The sequence below is a fragment of the Gossypium hirsutum genome, chromosome A08, assembly GCF_007990345.1.
Source record: "Gossypium hirsutum isolate 1008001.06 chromosome A08, Gossypium_hirsutum_v2.1, whole genome shotgun sequence".
Taxonomy (NCBI): domain Eukaryota; kingdom Viridiplantae; phylum Streptophyta; class Magnoliopsida; order Malvales; family Malvaceae; genus Gossypium; species Gossypium hirsutum.
Window position 1 is genome coordinate 41955471 of NC_053431.1, and position 20496 is coordinate 41975966.

The 20496-nt window shown below is 40.1% G+C and overlaps 1 non-coding gene across 1 annotated transcript; it reads right to left on the reverse strand.

Moving 5' to 3' along the window:
* Window positions 1-518: 518 nt before the first annotated feature.
* On the reverse strand, window positions 519-625 carry LOC121205305 (small nucleolar RNA R71). Its single transcript, XR_005900389.1, has one exon. It is a non-coding gene; the product is annotated as a small nucleolar RNA R71 (small nucleolar RNA).
* Between the last annotated feature and the right edge of the window lie 19871 nt (window positions 626-20496).

Below are 20496 nucleotides of genomic sequence, written 5' to 3' on the forward strand. Positions count from 1 at the left end.
CAGTTCGTGAAAACCAAAGAGAAATAAGGCGAAGCCTAAGATACACAGAGAATGAGCAAGAAAATGATACTCAACCCCCAACCGAAGAGATGGCTGAAAACCAAGACAATCAGCTACCTCTTGCAATTGCGGCTAATCAAAATCCTACTTCACGCATTATGTATGATTATTCTAAACCTTCTTTAACAAGAACTAAATCAAGCATAATTAGACATGCTGTAGCTGCAAATACTTTTGAGCTAAAACCTAACACAATTCAAATGATACAACAGTTTGTTCAGTTTGATGGTTTGTAGGATGAAAATCCCAACGCTCACTCAGCAAACTTTTTGGAACTATGCGATACATTTAAAATTAATGGCGTTTCTGATGATGCCATTCATCTTCGGTTATTCCTTTTCTCATTGAGGAATAAAGCTAAACAGTGGTTGAACTCGTTACCACGAGGGTCAATTACTACTTGGGAACAAATGACCGAAAAATTTTTACTAAAATATTTTTCGCCGGCTAAAATGGCTAAATTACGTAATGATATCTCTTCTTTTGTGCAGATGGATTTAGAAACACTCTACGATGTATGGGAGAGATACAAGGACCTTTTGAGAAGGCGCCCTCACCATGTGTTACCGCTTTGGCTTCTGGTTCAAACATTCCATAATGGCCTGAACCTTTCGACTCGGCAAATGGTTGACGTAGCTACTGGTGGAACCATCAATAATAAAACACCTAAAGACGCTTATGAGTTCATAGAGGAGATGTCATTGAATAACTATCAGTGGCAAGTCATGAGCTCTAAGCCAACTAAAACAGCAGGCATTTGTAACGTCGATTCGATTATTATGCTGTCAAACCAAGTAGAACTTCTAAATAAAAAGATTGATGGTTTACTTGTTTCTACTCAGGTACATCAAGTAATGAGGTGCAAGACGAATGGAGGGGGAGCATGCACAGAATATAAACCCTTCAACCCTAGCATCGAGGAGGGAATGTAACATCCTGATTTTTGGGTTTTTGTAATTTCTGAGAATTTGGTAAAGTTTTTAATATTTGGTATTTGGTAGTAAAAATTCATAGTTGGAATATGTAAATGGGCTTATGGAAAGCCCATGTGATGACCAAAACCCGGAAGAATTTTTGAACTTTAGACTTAAAGAGTTGGGGGCTTTGGGTAAATGGCTTTATTAAAAGTTGTGGGTAAAATGTAACACAAAAAGAGCCTCTGGTAAAGTGGCTAAGTGACTCCACTAAGGAGCTAAAAAGGTGGCGTGTAAGTGGTTGGGGGAACCTGGGTTCGATTCTCTGTGATGGCAAATGCGATGTTATTTTTATGCCTTGAGCAGGCAGAAGTTTGAAGCCGAATGGAACTTTGTTGGGGAGAGTTTGAATCAGTCAAATGCATGGATTAAGGAGTGATAAGGGGAGGGATTTTAGGGATTTGAGAGAAAGATTGAGTTGGCCGAATAGAGGGGAGTGGAGAGGGGATTTCGGCAGAGGGGTATTAGGTTACTATTTCGGCATTAGGGACTTAGGTTGTGCTATTTTCCTTGAGTAAACTTCAAAGTGTGATTCTTTTCTTTCTTCCTTTTTCCTTCTCTAAAATGAAATCACCATTCGCAATCATCTTTCTTTCTTTTCTTCTCCAAAACCAGTTCACTGTTCTTTTCTTTCCATCTACTACTCTCTTTCCCATCATTACTTCTGCCGAACAACCACAAAAGCCGAAACCGGTGAAACTTGGTGGTGCCGATTTCTTGTTGACCAGCAACCTTCTTTTCCCTCACTTTTTGGTGGCCAATCCCTTCATCTACTAAGCTTTAAACGGTTCAAGAAGGGAGATTATGGTAAGTATTCGTACTCTAAATTGATTCAGTAGTAACTATTGACAAAAGCCGAAACCCCTATAGTTTAGGGCGGTTACCGATTTGAGATATAGGCCTTATTAGGGTTTTTCTTTTGTTTTTATGGTTTGTTGATACTTTGGAAGAGCAACAAGGCTTGGGGTATCGATTTCGAAAACTTGGATCGAGCATCGGACTCGAAGAAGGTAAGTGAACCGTGGCCATTAGGGATTCTTTGGGCCGATTTTGGTAAGGTAAGATTTGGGGTCTGATTAGCAAGATCTGTAGACAAAGAAAGGTGGTGAATAAATTACAGGTTGCTGTGGGAGACTTCGTTGGTGAACATCACAAAACAGGTGTGTAATAACCCCCGTAAGATCTTAGATTAATTTTCGCTGAAAAGCCGAAATGCCTAAATTTCGGCATTTTGGGAACTTAAGATTTTGCATGTGGTTTTAGATAAGATTAAAGCGATACAATCAGTTTTTGGATTGATGGAATAGGTAAGAGTGCAACTCTGTGCACGTTGGTAAGTTGGGCCTTAATGGGCTAAAATTGGGCCCAATGGGCTTCTGGGCTCATTTGGGTAAATTTTGATAGAAAATGGAACTTGGATATATTGCATGTTAAACGGGTAGATTTGATGAGAAATTTGGATTATGGGCGACTAAGAGGCTAAATCGGTATTCGTGGGGCCCATTAGGGGTTTTGGGCCCAAAAGACCGAATTTGATAAAGTGCGTTAAAATCATTGTTTAAACACTTGGAGTTATTGATAATTGTTAATGAATATGGAAAACCCTGATATTTGGTAAAATTACAAAATTACCCTGATAATATGAAAATGATTGTTTTGCCCTTAGGTAAAAATGACCATTATACTCCTAGGGTTTAATTATGAATTTGATGCATGAGATATTGATATACATGGTTTGACATGATATGCACATGATATGTATGTAATGCACATGATATATTCATATATGCATGGGTTGGGTTTTATATGAATGGAGGAAGTGAAAAAGGGTTTTGCCCCAGTTTACCGAAAAGGGCTTTGCCTTAGTTTACCGAAAAGGGCTTTGCCCTAGTATTAAAAGAGGCTAGGCCTCCAGTTATATGATAAAGCAGCTATGCTACCAGTGGTGTGTTGGTTGGGTGGGTTGAATCATTCCCTACATGGTGTGTTGGTTGGTACGGGTGGAGAGTAGCGGATGGTGGATTGAGTAGTCTCCCCAAATGGGCTTGCATGCATTCTTCGATGTTACATATGATATTGAAATGGGCCTATGGGCCATGCCGTATACAGAAAAGGCTTCGGCCAGTGATGTGAATTATGAAAAGGCTTCGACCCAGTATTTATTGAGACTGAATTTGGGCTTAGGCCCAGTATGTTGGTCTTGGTTTGGGCTCTGAAAAGGGCTTGCTGCACACTGAGTTTTCAAACTCACCCCCCTTCCTTAACCTTGCAGGTGAGCCTTGATGTGGAGACTTGGAGCCGGAGGGGATTCAGAGTGGCCACGGCGAACACTTTTGGACTTTAAAATAAGTAACTGGTTTTCGTTAGTTCATCTTAATTACTATTTATTTTTGGGTTGTAATAAGGCCATTTTAACTTTATTCTCTTTCTGGGATTATTTTATTTTCAATAACTCTAAATTTTTCTGATAATAATTCAAATGGGCTAGACTTAGGGCTCGTTTTCAAAATGATACTCATTTTCAAAATAACGTAACAACACGATTAATCGGTTCATCAAAGATATCTACCCAAATGAATTTCAAACTCGGTTAACAAAGTGTGGCAATGGTTGTGGGCATGTTCAGGATTGGATCCAATCGAAGAGCTTGGTACTTAAGCAGCCTTCATGGCTCACCTCCTCTGTTTTTGGATACCTACCTGGTGCACAGCTTCCGTTCACTTGGTTAAGCCTTAACAAAAGACGGTTTATTAAAACACTAAAGCGAAACGTGGGTTCTTAACTTCAATGTGGCACGTCGGATTCGACCATAATCTCTAGGCCGAGTTTGGGGTGTTACATTTAGTGCTATCAGATCCAGGTTGCAACAACTCGGCTTTGGGTTTCTAAATGAGTTTTAAATCAAAAATTTCAAAACAAAGGTTTTTTTAAATCAATTTTTAGGAAATTCCTATTTTTGTGACCAAATGCATGTTTTTTGCTTTAAATGGTTTGGAAGGAAAAGGTGGCACACTGAATCCTCGGCACCAAGTCTGTAAGTATACATTCTTTTACATTATGTGATATTAGTATAATGCTGTAGATAAGAACTGCGACCCTGCTAAGATACTTTAGATAGGGTAGAACTATAAAATAGTAGAAATGAGACTGTAGTTAGGCTACGACGTTGCGAAAACAATCCTTAAAACTTCTATATTTCCATAAGACATCTCGTAATAAACAATTGAAATATTAACCTAATGTCATAAAATTCGTAATCAGACAATTTGATATGAGTACAAGAGGAACTCGTGGATGAGGTCGTGGACGTGGTCGCGGAAGGGTGCAAGCTGAATCTTCATCCTCAGGGCATAGGCCAGCTGAGGAGGCATTCGTGCCATAGGCAACTGAGACTGGGTCATATGATCAGGCTACGGGGGATGATGCTTTGTCCCAAGCGATGTTGAGGGTTTTGGAAAGGGTTGCTGGAGCGAGCACTGGGACAGTAAATAGGGGATCCATCTCGGAACGACTCTGGGCTAATGGAGCAGAAGTTTTTAGGGGTGTATCTGGAGTAACCCCAAATATGGCTGAATATTGGTTGGAGGCAACGGAGCGGATTATGGACGACCTAGATTGCTCTGTGGAGCAAAAGCTGAAGGGGGCCGTGTCATTACTGCGAGACGAGGCATATCGGTGGTGGATCACTGTAAGGAAGAGTACCCCGATTGAACGAGTAACCTGGGGACTGTTCAAGACTGCTTTTAAGGGGAGGTATGTAGGAGCTAGTTATGTGAATGCCCGTCGAAAGGAATTTTTGAATTTGACTCAGGGTAATAAAACTGTTGCAGAGTATGAGGCGGAATTCTTGAGGCTGAGTCGATATGCTAGCGGGATAGTTGCAACTGAATATGAACGCAGTGTTCGATTCGAGGAAGGCCTCCGCATGAGCTTAGGGTGCTGATAGCTCCACAGAGGGAGCGTGATTTTGCTGCGTTGGTAGAGAAGGATAAGATAGCCGAGGAAGTGAAACGGATTGAAAGGCAGAATCGTGAGAAGGATCGACCCAGATTTAGGAGGGATTCTGGACCCCCAGGTGTTGCAAATAGGAATGATAAAAGAGCTAGAATGGAGGAACCGGTTCGAGCAGTTCCGGTAAATACTTTTAGACCGCAGGCTTGCAGGGACTGTGGCAGAGCACATTTGGGGGAGTGCTGGAGACGAATTGGAGCTTGTTTTCGATGTGGGTCAAAGGAACATCAGTTCAGAGAGTGTCCTCGGAGAGCAGCTCAGGATCTAGCTGTGGAGCAAAGAGGTGTCCAACCACAGCGAGGAGGACCACCACCACAGAGAGGCCGTGGGCAAAGTAGAGGTGGCAATGGTAATAGACGTAGACGTGGGGCACCTGGCAGGGGTGCTGGAAATCTGAAGCTCAACAGTCGATGTTGGTTTATGCTGCACGGCATCGTGAGGAGGGTGACGCTCCTGATGTTATAACTAGTACGTTATTCATTCATAACACGTCTTACACTGCTTTGATTGATGTGGGTTCCACTCACTCGTATGTTGCTTGTGATGTATCTAGGGCTTTGGGTGTGCTTCCTGAGGAGACTGTGAGTGGGGTATCAATGATAAGCCCTTTAGGACACTCGGTTAAAGTAGACAAACTCTTTAAGGCGGTGCCTTTGGAGACACAAGATAAGATATTTGTAGGAGATTTGATGGAGTTGCCATTTGGGGATTTCGATGTTATTTTGGGAATGGACTGGCTAACTAAGCATAGGGCGATGGTGGATTGTGCTGTTAAGAGAATGGTGCTAAGAACTGCCAAGGAATGAGGAGATAATGGTCATAGGGGAGCGAAGGAACTATTTGTCCAATGTTGTCTCAGCTTTAAAGGCTGAGAAGTTGATTCGAAAAGGATGTGAGGCGTTGTTAGCATTTGTGAGTCAAGCTGAACCTGAGGGGATGACTGTGGAGTCAGTTAGGACCATCAAAGAATTTCAAGATGTATTTCTGGAGGAACTTCTTGGAGTACCTCCGAACAGAGAAGTCGAGTTCAGAATCGACTTATTACCTGGAACAGCTCTAGTGTCCATTGCACCTTATAGGATGGCACCAAAGGAGTTGGTGGAACTGAAAGCTCAGATTCAGGAACTGTTGGATAGAGGGTTTATAAGACCAAGTGTTTCTCCGTGGGGCGCACCGGTGTTGTTTGTAAAGAAGAAAGATGGGACCATGCGGATGTGCATTGACTATCGACAGTTGAACAAACTGACGATCAAGAACAAGTATCCTTTGCCAAGAATCGATGATCTGTTCGACCAACTGAGAGGAGCCTCGGTATTTTCTAAGATCTACCTTCGGTTAGGATATCATCAGTTGAGAGTCAAAGAAGTGGATATTCATAAGACGGCATTCAAGACTCGATATGGTCATTCCGAGTTTCTGGTTATGCCCTTTGGTTTGACTAATGCACCAGCAGCATTCATGGATTTAATGAATCGGGTGTTTTAGCCATACTTGGATCAGTTCATAGTTGTTTTTATCGATGATATCTTAGTGTACTCAAAAACGAAAGAGAAGCATGATGAACATCTTCGTATTGTGCTGCAAATGGTAAGGGAAAAGCCACTTTATGCAAAGTTCAGCAAGTGCGAGTTTTGGTTGAAGGAAGTAACTTTCTTGGGGCATATGGTGTCTACTGAGGGGATCAAGGTAGACCCTCGAAAGATTGAGGCAATTCTGGAGTGGAAGCCACCGAGGTCAGTAACAGAAATTTGAAGTTTTCTGAGGTTGACAGGCTATTATAGAAGATTTGTTGAAGGATTTTCTATGTTGGCAGCACCGTTAACTAAACTTATAAGGAAGGGAGCACCATTTGTTTGGTCAAATAGGCAGCAAGAGGCTTTTAAGAAGTTAAAGAAGGTTCTGACAGAAGCACCAGTGTTGATTCAGCCAGAGTCTGGTAAGGATTTCACTGTGTACAGTGACGCGTCACATGTAGGTTTGGGCTGCGTGTTGATTCAAGAAGGTAAAGTGGTCGCTTATGCGTCACGACAGCTTAAGCCTCATGAGGTGAACTATATTACTCATGACTTGGAGTTGGCAGCGGTGATTTTTACACTTATGATATGGACGCACTACTTGTATGGGGAGAGATGCATTATCTATACGGATCACAAGAGTCTTAAGTACTTGCTGACTCAAAAGGAGCTGAACCTTAGACAGCGAAGGTGGATAGAGTTGTTAAAGGACTATGACTGTTCGATAGAGTACCATCCAGGTAAGGCAAATGTCATGGCTGATGCGTTAAGTCGAAGGACTGTTGCGGAATTGAAGGCAATGTTTGCTCGTTTAAGCTTGTATGACGATGGAAGCTTATTGGCAGAGTTACAAGTGAGACTCACTTGGGTGGAGCAGATTAAGAGGCAGCAGTTGGTGGATGAGTCATTGGTTTCTCGGTTTCAGCAAGTTGAGAAGGGGGAGAATCCAGACTTTGGAGTAAATAATGATGGGGTTCTTTGTTTTCGAGGAAGAATTTGTATGCCGAAGGACTCTGACTTGAGATTGATGATTTTGAGAGAGGCACATAGTGGACCTTGTGCTATGCATCCAGGAGGGAGTAAGTTGTATCGAGACTTGCGAGAGCTATATTGGTGGCCTGGGCTTAAGCGAGAAGTGACCGAATTTGTGGGGAAATGTTTGATGTGTCAGCAAGTAAAAGCCGAGCATCAACTGCCTTCATAATTGTAACAGCCAGTAAAGATCCCACTTTGGAAGTGAGAATGGGTAACTATGGATTTTGTAAGTGGTTTGCCATTGACACCTTCCAAGAAGGACTCAGTTTGGGTGATTGTGGATAGGTTGACGAAATCTGCCCATTTCATACCTGTCCGAACTGATTACTCACTTCAGAAGTTGGCCAAGCTGTAGTGGCGGAGATAGTGCGGTTACATGGGGTGCCAGTATCAATAATTTCTGACCGAGACCAAGGTTTACATCTCAATTTTGGCGGAAGTTACATGCGGCGTTGGGAACGCGATTGGATTTTAGTACGGCTTTTCACCCTCAGTCGGATGGGAAGTCAGACAGGGTCATTCAGATTCTAGAAGATATGTTGAGGGGTTGTGTTATCGACTTTAGGGGTAGTTGGGAGGATTACTTGCCATTGGCGGAGTTCGCGTATAACAATAGATACCAAGCAAGTATTCGGATGGCTCCTTACGAGGAGCTGTATGGGCGAAGGTGTCGTTCGCCTACTTGTTGGGCAGAGTTGGGGGAAAGGCAAGTACTTGGTCCAGAGTTGGTAGCAGATACTGAAGACAAGGTTAAGGTGATCAGGAATCGGTTAAAGGAGGCAGCTGATCGACAAAAATCTTATGCCAATCTGAAGCGCAAGAATATTGAATATGCTATAGGGGACATGGTCTTTTTGAAAGTTTCGCCTTGGAAAAAGATATTGAGGTTTGGTAAGAAGGGCAAGTTGAGTCCACGGTTCGTTGGGCCTTATCGAATCCTTAAGCAGATAGGGCCGGTGGCTTATCAGCTAGAGTTACCTCCGGAACTAGATCGTATTCACAACGTCTTTCATGTATCCATGCTAAGGTGATATCGTTCTGACCTAACTCATATCGTGCCAGTTGTAGAAATTGAGGTACAGTCGGATTTGACCTTCGAAGAAGAACCTGTTCAGATACTTGATCATGACGTCAAGGTGATGAGAAGGAAGTCAATCCTATTGGTGAAGGTACTTTGGAGGAACCATGGCAAAGAAGAAGCTATTTGGGAGTCCGAGGAGACAATATGTCAACAATGTCCTCAACTATTTAGATCAGGTAAAATTTCGAGGCTGAAATTTCTTTAAGGAGGGTAGAGTTGTAACATCCTGATTTTTGGGTTTTTGTAATTTTTGAGAATTTGGTAAAGTATTTAATATTTGGTATTTGGTAGTAAAAATTCATAGTTGGAATATGTAAATGGGCTTATGGAAGACCCATGTGATGACCAAAGCCCGGAAGAATTTTTGAACTTTGGACTTAAGGAGTTAAGGGCTTTAGGTAGATGGCTTTATTAAAAGTTGTGGGTAAAATGTAACACAAAAAGAGCCTTTGGTAAAGTGGCTAAGTGACGCCACTAAGAAGCTAAAAATGTGGCGTGTAAGTGGTTGGGGGAACCTGGGTTCAATTCTCTGTGATGGCAAATGCGATGTTATTTTTATGCCTTGAACAGGCAGAAGTTTAAAGCTGAATGGAACTCTGTTGGGGTGAGTTTGAATCAGTCAAATGCATGGATTAAGGAGTGATAAGGGGAGGGATTTTAGGGATTTGAGAGAGAGATAGAGTTGGCCGAATAGAGGGGAGTGGAGAGGGGATTTCGGCATTAGGGACTTAGGTTGTGCTGTTTTCCTTGAGTAAACTTCAAAGAGTGATTCTTTTCTTTCTTCCTTTTCCTTCTCTAAACCAAAATCACCATTCCCAATCATCTTTCTTTCTTTTCGTCTCCAAAACCAGTTCACTATTCTTTTCTTTCCATCTACTACTCCCTTTCCCATCATTACTTTTGCCGAAAAACCATAAAAGCCAAAACCTGTGAAACTTGGTGGTGTCGATTTCTTGTTGACCAGCAACCTTCTTTTCCCTCACTTTTTGGTGGCCAATCCCTTCATCTACTAAGCTTTAAACGATTCAAGAAGGGAGACTGTGGTAAGTATTCGTACTCTAAATCGATTCAGTAGTAACTATTGACAAAAGCCGAAACCGCTATAGTTTAGGGTGGTTTCCGATTTGAGATATAGGCCTTATTAGGCTTTTTCTTTTGTTTTTATGGTTTGTAGATACATTGGAAGATCCGCAAGGCTTAGGGTATCGATTTTGAAAACTTGGATCGAGCATCAGACTCGGAGAAGGTAAGTGAACCGTGGCCATTAGAGATTCTTTGGGCCGACTTTGGTAGGGTAAGATTTGGGGTTTGATTAGCATGATCTGTAGACTAAGAAAGGTGGTGAATAAATTGTAGGTTGCTGTGGGAGACTTCATTGGTGAACGGCACAAAACAGGTGTGTAATAACCCCCATAAGATCTTAGACTAATTTTCGCTGAAAAGCCGAAATGCCTAAATTCCAGCATTTCAGGAACTTGAGATTTTGCATGTGATTTTAGATATGATTAAAGCGATACAACAGTGTTTGGATCGATGGAACAGGTAAGAGCGCAACTCTGTGGACGTTGGTAAGTTGGGCCTCAATGGGCTGAAATTGGGCCCAATGGGCTTCCGGGCCCATTTGGGTAACTTTTGATAGAAAATGGAACTTGGATATATTGCATGTTAAACGGGTAGATTTGATGTAAAATTTGGATTATGGGGGCCTAAGGGGCTAAATCGGCATTCGGTGGGGGCCCATTAGGGGTTTTGGGCCCAAAAGCCCGAATTTGATAAAGTACGTTAAAATCATTGTTTAAACATTGGGAGTTATTGATAATTGTTAATGAACATGGAAAACCCTGATATTTGGTAAAATTATAAAATTACCCTAATAATATGAAAATGACTGCTTTGCCCTTAGGTAAAAATGACCATTATACCCCTAGGGTTTATTATGAATTTGATGCATGAGATATTGATATACATGGTTTGACATGATATGCACATGATATGTATGAAATGCACATGATATATTCATATATGCATGGGTTGGGTTTTATATGAATGGAGGAAGTGAAAAAGGGCTTTGCCCCAGTTTACCGAAAAGGGCTTTGCCCTAGTTTATCGAAAAGGGCTTTGCCCTAGTATTAAAAGAGGCTAGGCCTCCAGTTATATGATAAAGCAGCTATGCTACCAGTGGTGTGTTGGTTGGGTGGGTTGAATCATTCCCTACATGGTGTGTTGGTTGGTACGGGTGGAGAGTAGCGGATGGTGGATTGAGTAGTCTCCCCAAATGGGCTTGCATGCATTCTTCGATGTTACATATGATATTGAAATGGGCCTATGGGCCATGCCGTATACAGAAAAGGCTTCGGCCAGTGATGTGAATTATGAAAAGGCTTCGACCCAGTATTTATTGAGACTGAATTTGGGCTTAGGCCCAGTATGTTGATCTTGGTTTGGGCTCTGAAAAGGGCTTGCTGCACACTGAGTTTTCAAACTCACCCCCTTCCTTAACCTTGCAGGTGAGCCTTGATGTGGAGACTTGGAGCCGGAGGGGATTCAGAGTGGCCACGGCGAACACTTTTGGACTTTAAAATAAGTAACTGGTTTTCGTTAGTTCATCTTAATTACTATTTATTTTTGGGTTGTAATAAGGCTGTTTTAACTTTATTCTCTTTCTGGGATTATTTTATTTTCAATAACTCTAAACTTTTCTGATAATAATTCAAATGGGCTAGACTTAGGGCTCGTTTTCAAAATGATACTCATTTTCAAAATAACGTAACAACACGATTAATCGGTTCATCAAAGATATCTACCCAAATGAATTTCAAACTCGGTTAACAAAGTGTGGCAATGGTTGTGGGCATGTCTAGGATTAGATCCAATCGAAGAGCTTGGTACTTAAGCAGCCTTCATGGCTCACCTCCTCTGTTTTTGGATACCTACCTGGTGCATAGCTTCTGTTCACTTGGTTAAGCCTTAACAAAAGACGATTTATTAAAACACTAAAGCGAAACGTGGGTTCTTAACTTCAATGTGGCACGTCGGATTCGGCCATAACTCTGGGCCGGGTTTGGGGTGTTACAAGGAACAAGTCCAATATAAGGGTAATAATAACTCTCGATCCCAAAATAACCCATATAGTAACACTTACAATGCAGGTTGGGGGAACCACCCCAATTTCTCGTGGGGCGGTCAAGGAAATCAAAAGCCATAGAATCCTCCGGGTTTTCAACAACCACCCTATCAACAGGAAAAGAAACCGAACCTTAAAGAGATGCTATCAAAGTTTATATCGGTGTCAGAAACCCATTTTTAGAACACCGAAACAGCACTTAAAAATCAACAAGCGTCAATCCAAGGGCTCGAAACTCAGATAAGCCATCTTTCTAAACTAATCTCCGAACGACCACAAGGTAGCTTGCCAAGTAATACTGAACCTATCCCAAGGGAGCAGCTCAACGTGATTAATGTTCAAAATGAAGAAGGATTTTTTGAGCCTGAGTCAAAACTGAGGCAAGAAACGGTGGTAAGCAAAGGTAAAGGTGAGGTAGATTATAATAAAAACAAACCAGTGACTGTCGAATATAAACTTCGTGTGCCATACCCCAACGCGACAAGGAAAGACCACTCAGATGAACAATTTGGTAAATTCCTTAAACTCTTAAAAAAATTACATATTAACTTACCGTTTATTGAAGCTCTATCGTAGATGCCAAACACAATGAAATTTTTAAAGGTGCTTTTAGCAAATAAGCGGAAGTTGGACGAGGCGTCGCATGTGTAGCTGAACGCAGTTGCTCAGCTATTCTCCAAAATAAACTACCCAACAAACTAAAAGATCTAGGGAGTTTTACAATTCCTTGCTTAATTGGTAGTTTAGATGTTAATAATGCATTAGCTGATTTAGGGGCTAGTATTAACGTCATGCCCTACAAAAATGTTTAAGCAATTAGGTCTCGAGAAACCCAAACAGACTAGGATGAGCATTCAATTAGCAGATAAAACTATAAGATTCTCTAGGGTATTATTGAAGATGTGCTAGTTAAAATCGATAAATTTATATTTCTCGTTGACTTTATTGTTCTAGATATAAATGAGGTTAGCAACACTCCTTTAATTCTAGGAAGACCTTTTTTAGCAACTGCTAAAACGATTATTGATGTTGGCATAGGTGAGCTCACACTCCGCGTGGGAGACGAAACAATCACCATTCAATCTCACAATTCCGGGAACACATTAGAAATTGAAGGTGATCGTCTAAACCATTCTACTAAAACTGGTTCAACCTACTTTGTAGGAAATGAGTCTGAAGGAAGTACATGAGTCATTCCCAAGCAGTAGTAGAGGTCCTATTCATGAAGATTAAAGGCTACAAATCGAGGAGCTAGATGAATGGCGGACGCATAAACCGAAAACACCCGACAAACCAAATCTACGACAAAACGAGCTCAATACCTTTCCAAATCAACTTAAGGTTAGAGATAGAGTCTTATTAGATGCCGCAGATGCCCACATTGTCGCTACCACACCGAATGAAGAAATCCCTCTTACGGGACTTAGTATTTTTCCATTCGGTACAGTTGAGGTAAGTCACCCCAAGTTCGGCACTTTTAAGGAAAATAACACCCATTTAAAACCTTATTTTGATTAGATTAATAGCAGGAATGAGGAGTATAAACTCCTCGAACCACCATGATCATTCAACAGAGAGGTAAGTCGAGCTTAGACTATAAATAAGCACTTCTAGGGAGGCAACCTGAGCACTAACTGTAATAACTTTAAAATTTAGTCTTCAACACATAACTTACTAACAGAGCTATTAAAAACAGATCTTCCATAGAGACATGGCCAAGCACACGGGCGTGCTTAGGGTCGTGTGAAAACAGGGCAAAGATTTCCCCAAACACAGGTTACGATAAAATGCCACGACCGTGCGACATGGCTGTAGTCGAGCCTGCCAAAACAACACAGGCGTGAGACGCGCCCGTGTGAAAAAATCGTGGGCGAGCCTGTTAAAACAGCACGGGTGTGAGACACACCGTGTCTAGCACCCGTGGTCGAACCTGTTAGATTGACACGGGTGTGGGTCTACATACACGGGCGTGGGAAAAGCGAACAACGCCAGACATGGTCGTGCGACACGACCATGTGCACCCACACGCCCAAGGAACATGGGTGTGTACTAAATGTCAAATGCGCCTAAATTCAAAATTCGCGAATTAAACGGCTGAAATTAGGGAACACGGGTGTATTACCTGGCCGTGTACCCCAAAATCTATAAAAACCCTGCACTATTCATTGTCTTCCCTACCCAAAAACCCTAACCCTAGCCGCTGCAAGTCCAGACGACCTCTCCGTCACGCCCGTGCGCCGCATCCAACTCCATTTTTGCCGCTCATTCTCCCTTTTTTAGCGTTTGTTTGCTTTTTTCCCTTTAACTGCACTCATTTTTCATGTTAGTTATCATAGTAGTATGCATTTTTCATGATTATTTTCATCTTTCTATCACTCACATTTTATTCATAGAACAAGTTATTACATTTTTCATGTTCAAATTCTTACTCTTTATATGATTTATCTACTTTATTTGATTAGTTAGAAGTAAATATTCATGATTAGAACAATAGACATACTCATGCCTTCAGTGTTAACATTTTTCATCCGTCACACATGTTGCATTCCATGAAATTCGTTGCCATTTTTACGCCATACAATTGATTGCTTTGATTAACTTGTTAGTCTTAGTAGTTGTTGAAATTATTATTGTTATTTACAATTTGTCTTCATTTTACTTTGATCATTCCTCAAGATGAATTAATGGTTTTGATTGCAGGTACCATGTCGTCTTCACGAGGAAAGAAAACCACCATACCTGCTTCCAAGAAATGGAAGGGAGCGTCATCTTTTGCAGGTCCAACTGCGAAAATTTGTTACCCTCTCCTGCAGTTCCCTCGTGGGCCCTGGGAAGAACTTTTCCAAATACTACGGGCTTGACCTTTAATTTCGGGCCGTTGCATCGACTGGGCTGCCATAGAACAAGTTTAGCTGGCTGATGTGATTCGGGCCCTCCTAACCACTGACCCTTGGGAGCTGTTCTTTGGGATCATCGAGCTAGCATACCTCGAGCTCACAATGGAACTAAGCTCAACGTTTCATCTTTAGACCGTAATGACGAACTACGATGATCCCAGCATGGTCCAATTTCACCTAGGTGGATTAGTCTACCAGCTCAGTGTCCCAGAGTTCAGTACGGAGCTAGGCTTATATATGGAGGAGTTCAAGGAGGTGAATGAACTACATGCTCTCACTTGCCACATACACTTCTCTCCCTTGAAGTGCTGGCACACTTTGGCCCATGGCGCTGCCTCCTACAATCCTAGTAGCTCCAAGGCATCAATTCTCCCACCATCTCTGAGGTACTTACACGCCATTTTGGCTCACACAATTACAGGAAGGTGAAAGAGCACTGGCGTCATCAACACTCACGATGCCTACTTTTTATGGTGTATGTCGCACAGGCACGTCATTGAACTTGCCTATTTCATCGCCCTCGTGATTCAGCACTAGACGGAGCGGCATAGGAAGAGGGTCATCTCCATCGGCCCCCTACATGACTCGGTTTGCTCGACACTTCGGGCTCCTTAACACTGCGGCCCAAGAATCATCCTTGACCCTCATTGGCCATATGTCTCCACAAGGCATCTCGAGCATGCTTAGCATGAGGAGGATTGAAAAGAGCCAAGGAACCTACCCTCCTCAATATCGCCTCGGCCAATCTATTGAGGAGGAGGCCTACGAGGACATTCCTGATGATGTCCCTCCACAGCACGAGGACCCACCGACTCAGCAACCACCACCCTCTCGTCTAGTTCATGCGGCGGCTTCATATGCTGACATCTCTAAGTACCTCACTCGACTCAAGCAGCAGTGTTTTCAACGATTTGACAACATTGATGTAACTCTACAGCAGATTTGTCAGCACCTCCACATCTCATCGCCAATCCCACCTCGCGAACCATCCAGCGATGAAGATGTTTAAAAACATTTCTTTATTATTTTATGTTCTTAAGTTTTATTAAAACTACTTTTTATTTTTATTAGATTTTAGAATTTTATTTTTAATTATCAATTTCAGTTATTTCTTTATAAGTAATTATTCTTCCTAATATCCCCTAAAAAGTTCCTAATCTTATCACAGTTACATAGAGCTCTTAAGCTCATTATCGCATAGGAACTAAAAACTCCATTGGGAAAGGTTCTCAACGACTGCCATGTCCTGATCGACCATGACCATAGGTACCACTAGATTTAATATTCTTTTAGCACAGGACTTATGGACTAATGAACCTCTACCACCGTTGGAGTATCCTCCTCCACTCTCGCACTGATTACTCTCCAAAACTCCAGTTCGAGGAATTCATCATACAGGAAGTTTCACTTCTCTCCCTATCTTCTTTTTATCTTCTAATATTTATCTTTGTACATTGAGGGCAATGCACATCTTAAGTGTGGGGAAATATTTATTTCATTATCAGAAAAATCCCTGAATGACTGCCTTGTTCTCTTGGAAAGCTCTCATATCGTATTTATGATAAATTTTGATTTATTTATGACGATGATTGATATATCTTGAATTAAAACATAGGGATTTATGCATTGATTGTTTAAACTTTAAGACATTAAAGAATCAAGCATGATAAGTTGATTTTTTAAAATCTTTGGTTGTTTCCCCAAAGTTTAGGTATTGCTTTGAGTTGGAATTCACAAGTTTTAAACATCAAAAAGCCATAATTTTTGTGAGATTTTGAGCCTTTTGGGCATCTATTAATTCTTTCATGCTTACTTTTATTATTGCTTTGAGTGCGTCAATATCGAACTTTATTCTAGAACTTACTTGATTATGCATGTCAAGACCACACCATTTGATTTGATATGTCAAAATGATTAAGGCACTTAGGATTAACCCACTCATGCCATGCAAAGACTACCTCTATGATTAACCCCTAGTAAACCCCCTTGAGCCTAACAAGCCATTTCTTGTATTACCCTTAATATTAACCCTTAACCCATTATTGCTGAAATCCACTAAATTAATCCCTATTTTTGTCTATGTCTTGTTCTTAATAGTTAGTCTATGTTATTTAACTTGTTCTTAAAACAAATGTATACACATTAGTAATTCCATATTCTGAGCAGAAGCCCTATTGTACGCAAGTGATGATTAACCCTTTTTTCTAGTTAGGCAACTTTTTAATTCAATCTTGATTCTAACCCTTTCTTTTAGCTTGTGACCACACCCCCTAACCAGACCTCGTTACAACCTTCTAAAGACCTTTTGATTGATGTTTCATCTCAATTTATAGTGGTGGAGATTTGATTTTCATGCAAGCCTATGGTAATGACTTTTCATTATTGACTATTGACTGCTTCATTTATTGTCCTTAAACACCTCGAGTGATTTGAGTGAATCTGTAGTGAGGATGTGAAACTCTGTGATATTTTTAATCAATGGTAATTACTTAGATGAGGGGAGACACCTATGTTTGCATGATTAAAATACTCAACTTGGAATGTTTGAAACTTTTATGTTCTTTTAGTTGAATTCTTAATGTAATTACCTATGGATTATTTTGAGATATTATCGATAGAAATTATAAATTGAGAAGAATTTATTTTGATTATGAGTTGAGAATTTTGCTTGAGGACAAGCAAATGCTTAAGTGTGGGGGTATTTGATAAACCGTAATTTATACATATTTTTACCCATGTTAAATGCATTTTATGGATGATTTCCCATTAGAATTGGTGAATTTGATGCTCCTAATGCTTTAATTTCATGTTTTATACTTAGGAGAGCGAAAGGAATGAGAAACTGGCCAAAATGGAGAAAATGGCCAAAGTACGAAATCAACATAGCTTGGACTTCCTCACACGGGCATCCCACATGGCCGTGTCAATTTGGCAGAATCGAAGCACGACTCACACGAGTAGAACACACGCTTGTGCCATTCTAACAGGCTCAAACACGGCCAAAAATAATCACACACGGGCGTGTCCCTGCTAAGCCCAAGTTGAGTCCAATTTGGAAAAGGCTAGTTTTGAGGGCTCTTAGGCATTCCAAAGCCTATAAATACACCTTAGAGGAGGAAGAAAAAGACACACAGAATAGGGAGTAAGGAATTACTCCAAGACAGCCGATTGATCCATTTCAGAAGCCGGATTCATCATCAAGACTGAAGATCTCTCCTCAATTTCCCCTTCAGGAGTTTTGGGTTTTCTTATTTAGTTATGAACTAAATCCCCTAAATATCAAAGGGCAATGAAACTTAAGACGAATCTTGTTATTATTTTCTGAATTGTATGATAAATATTTGACTTGTTCTTAATTCTTGTTTTGATATCCCAGGATATTGATTCAAGATAAGCTCTTATTCAGAGGAGGAATAGACCCTGTCTAAGAATACATTTGTCATAATTAAGCGGAGTTGTTTGCACGCCTAGACATAGGGTGACAAGATTTTGCCGGATTAGGGTGAAACCTAATAAGGGGGTCCATAGATCGAGTTAATGCAACCCTAAGGTGTTAATTAGAGAAAGGTCTCAATTATTCAATCTAAGGATTAGAAGTTATTAGTCTTGAATAGGGATAATAACATAACTTAGGGATCTCTACGGAACAAGTTAAATGAATAAATCATCCGATTTGGAGCTAAAATAACAAGTGCAGTCTAGGTGGATTTTTCCTTAGGTATTGTCTTAATTCAGTCGATTTTCCCAAAAGCAATTCCCCAATTCTATTCTCTGTGAGTAGTTTAGATAATTAGTTAGTAAAAACAAAACCTCTTTATTCCTAGGCTAGATAATAAAAAGATAGTCAGTACTAGTACTTTTAGTTCCTTTGGGTTCGACAATCCGGTCTTGCTAAAACTTTACTACTTTTCAATAGGTACACTTGCCTACATCGCGATAATATTTAGTTTTAAGAGCGATTAATTATAATTATTTAAAACCTATCACGAAATCACGCGATCATATATATAAATCATTATCATTTTACTCTATTACTAAGCCAAATCAATAAACCATTCATACAGACAAAACATACCATCTAACATGTATATCAAAATAAACTCCAACCATGTTTGGATATAACTGAATATTCTTTAATACAAAATCACATAATAACACCTTAACAAAACATATCAACTAAGTTCACATATACTTTTATCCATGCATAAACCATAGCCAAATCAACAAAAAACACACATCCAAAGTCATCAATCATTTCTAATGCATATAACACATATAAACTTGACTAAAGCTTCATATACTCACATAACATATTAGCCTTTTTTGCATGGCTTAATATATACACAACTTCAAACTTAACCAAATATAATATAGTCTATACATGCCATAGGCTCAAGTTCAAACTTATAAAATACCAAAAACAGTCGATAGTGTGATAGACTTTGCTGATGATCCCCGAGCTCGTAACTAGTCTCCAAAAATCTATAAAACAGAAGCAAACATAAGCACACACAATAAGCTATCATAGCTTAGTAAGTCATAAGCAAATAAATATCTCAATGTTAATATCAACTCAACTTAACAAAAAACTAATTTGTGCTATCATGATCACATTTATTTTCAAGCTCACAATTTCATATATAACATATACTTCCATATACAAATTTTACCTTAGCCGAATATACATAACTCATATACATATATTCATGAATCATTTCACAATCATAGTACCATTATATAACCGAATATACATAACTCATATACATATATTCATGAATCATTTCACAATTATTCACATTTTATATTCATAAGGCCGAATATAATGATTCCTACATATTTACACATAGATCACCATTATGATTTCACTATACATAACCTTTGGCAAAATGTACTTTTCATATACACATAATTTTTCATTTACATCATATATGATTTGTAACACATATCAAGTAACCAACTTACCTTATTTCAATTAAGTAATAAGCTATTACATACCTGATCACGTTAGCTCATTTTACACATTCAATCACAACTTATCATTGCCCGTTGAACCATTCAGAATTGAATAGGATACTCAGATAATCATACATATATTGTACAATGCCAACGTCTCAGACGTGGTCTTACATGCTATCACATATCGATGCGATTGTCCTAGACAGGGTCTTACATGAATCAAATATGATGCCTATGTCCCAAACATGGTCTTACACGTAATCACATATCGATTCCAACGTCCCAGACGTGGTCTTACACGAGAACACATTTAAGAAATCCTGCATCATGACATATGTATCCTAGCTATTCCTAAGGTTCGTACGGGGCTTTCTGTAACACCCCAAACCCGGCCTAGACGTTATGGCCAAATATGGTGCGTCACATCAAACCATTTTTCAAATTTGATATTTCCGGTGAAAATCCATTACTTAATCTAAATTCCTTTATTATTATTAAACTAAAGTTCTCATCAAAACGTTTACCAATTTGTTTGCCTTTGGTATATTACCTCATTTAAAATCACGGAAGCATTTTGAAAACTTTGTTGTTGGAAGCTCGTGTTCCTTAGAAAAATCATGCCATTTTGAAATCCTAAGTTTTCCTAGACTAACAGTTTAGTATAAGAAATCACAATCCAAATTAAAACTTAAAACCCACCTACGGCCTTATTACATAATTTAAAAACCCAAAACAAAATCTAATTGCAATTAAAAGAAACAGAAACAATAGTGTGGCCATCTCCGAGTCCCCCGCAGCTCTAAACCATCTATGCTTAGGGATTACCTGCACAGTTAGAAACGGG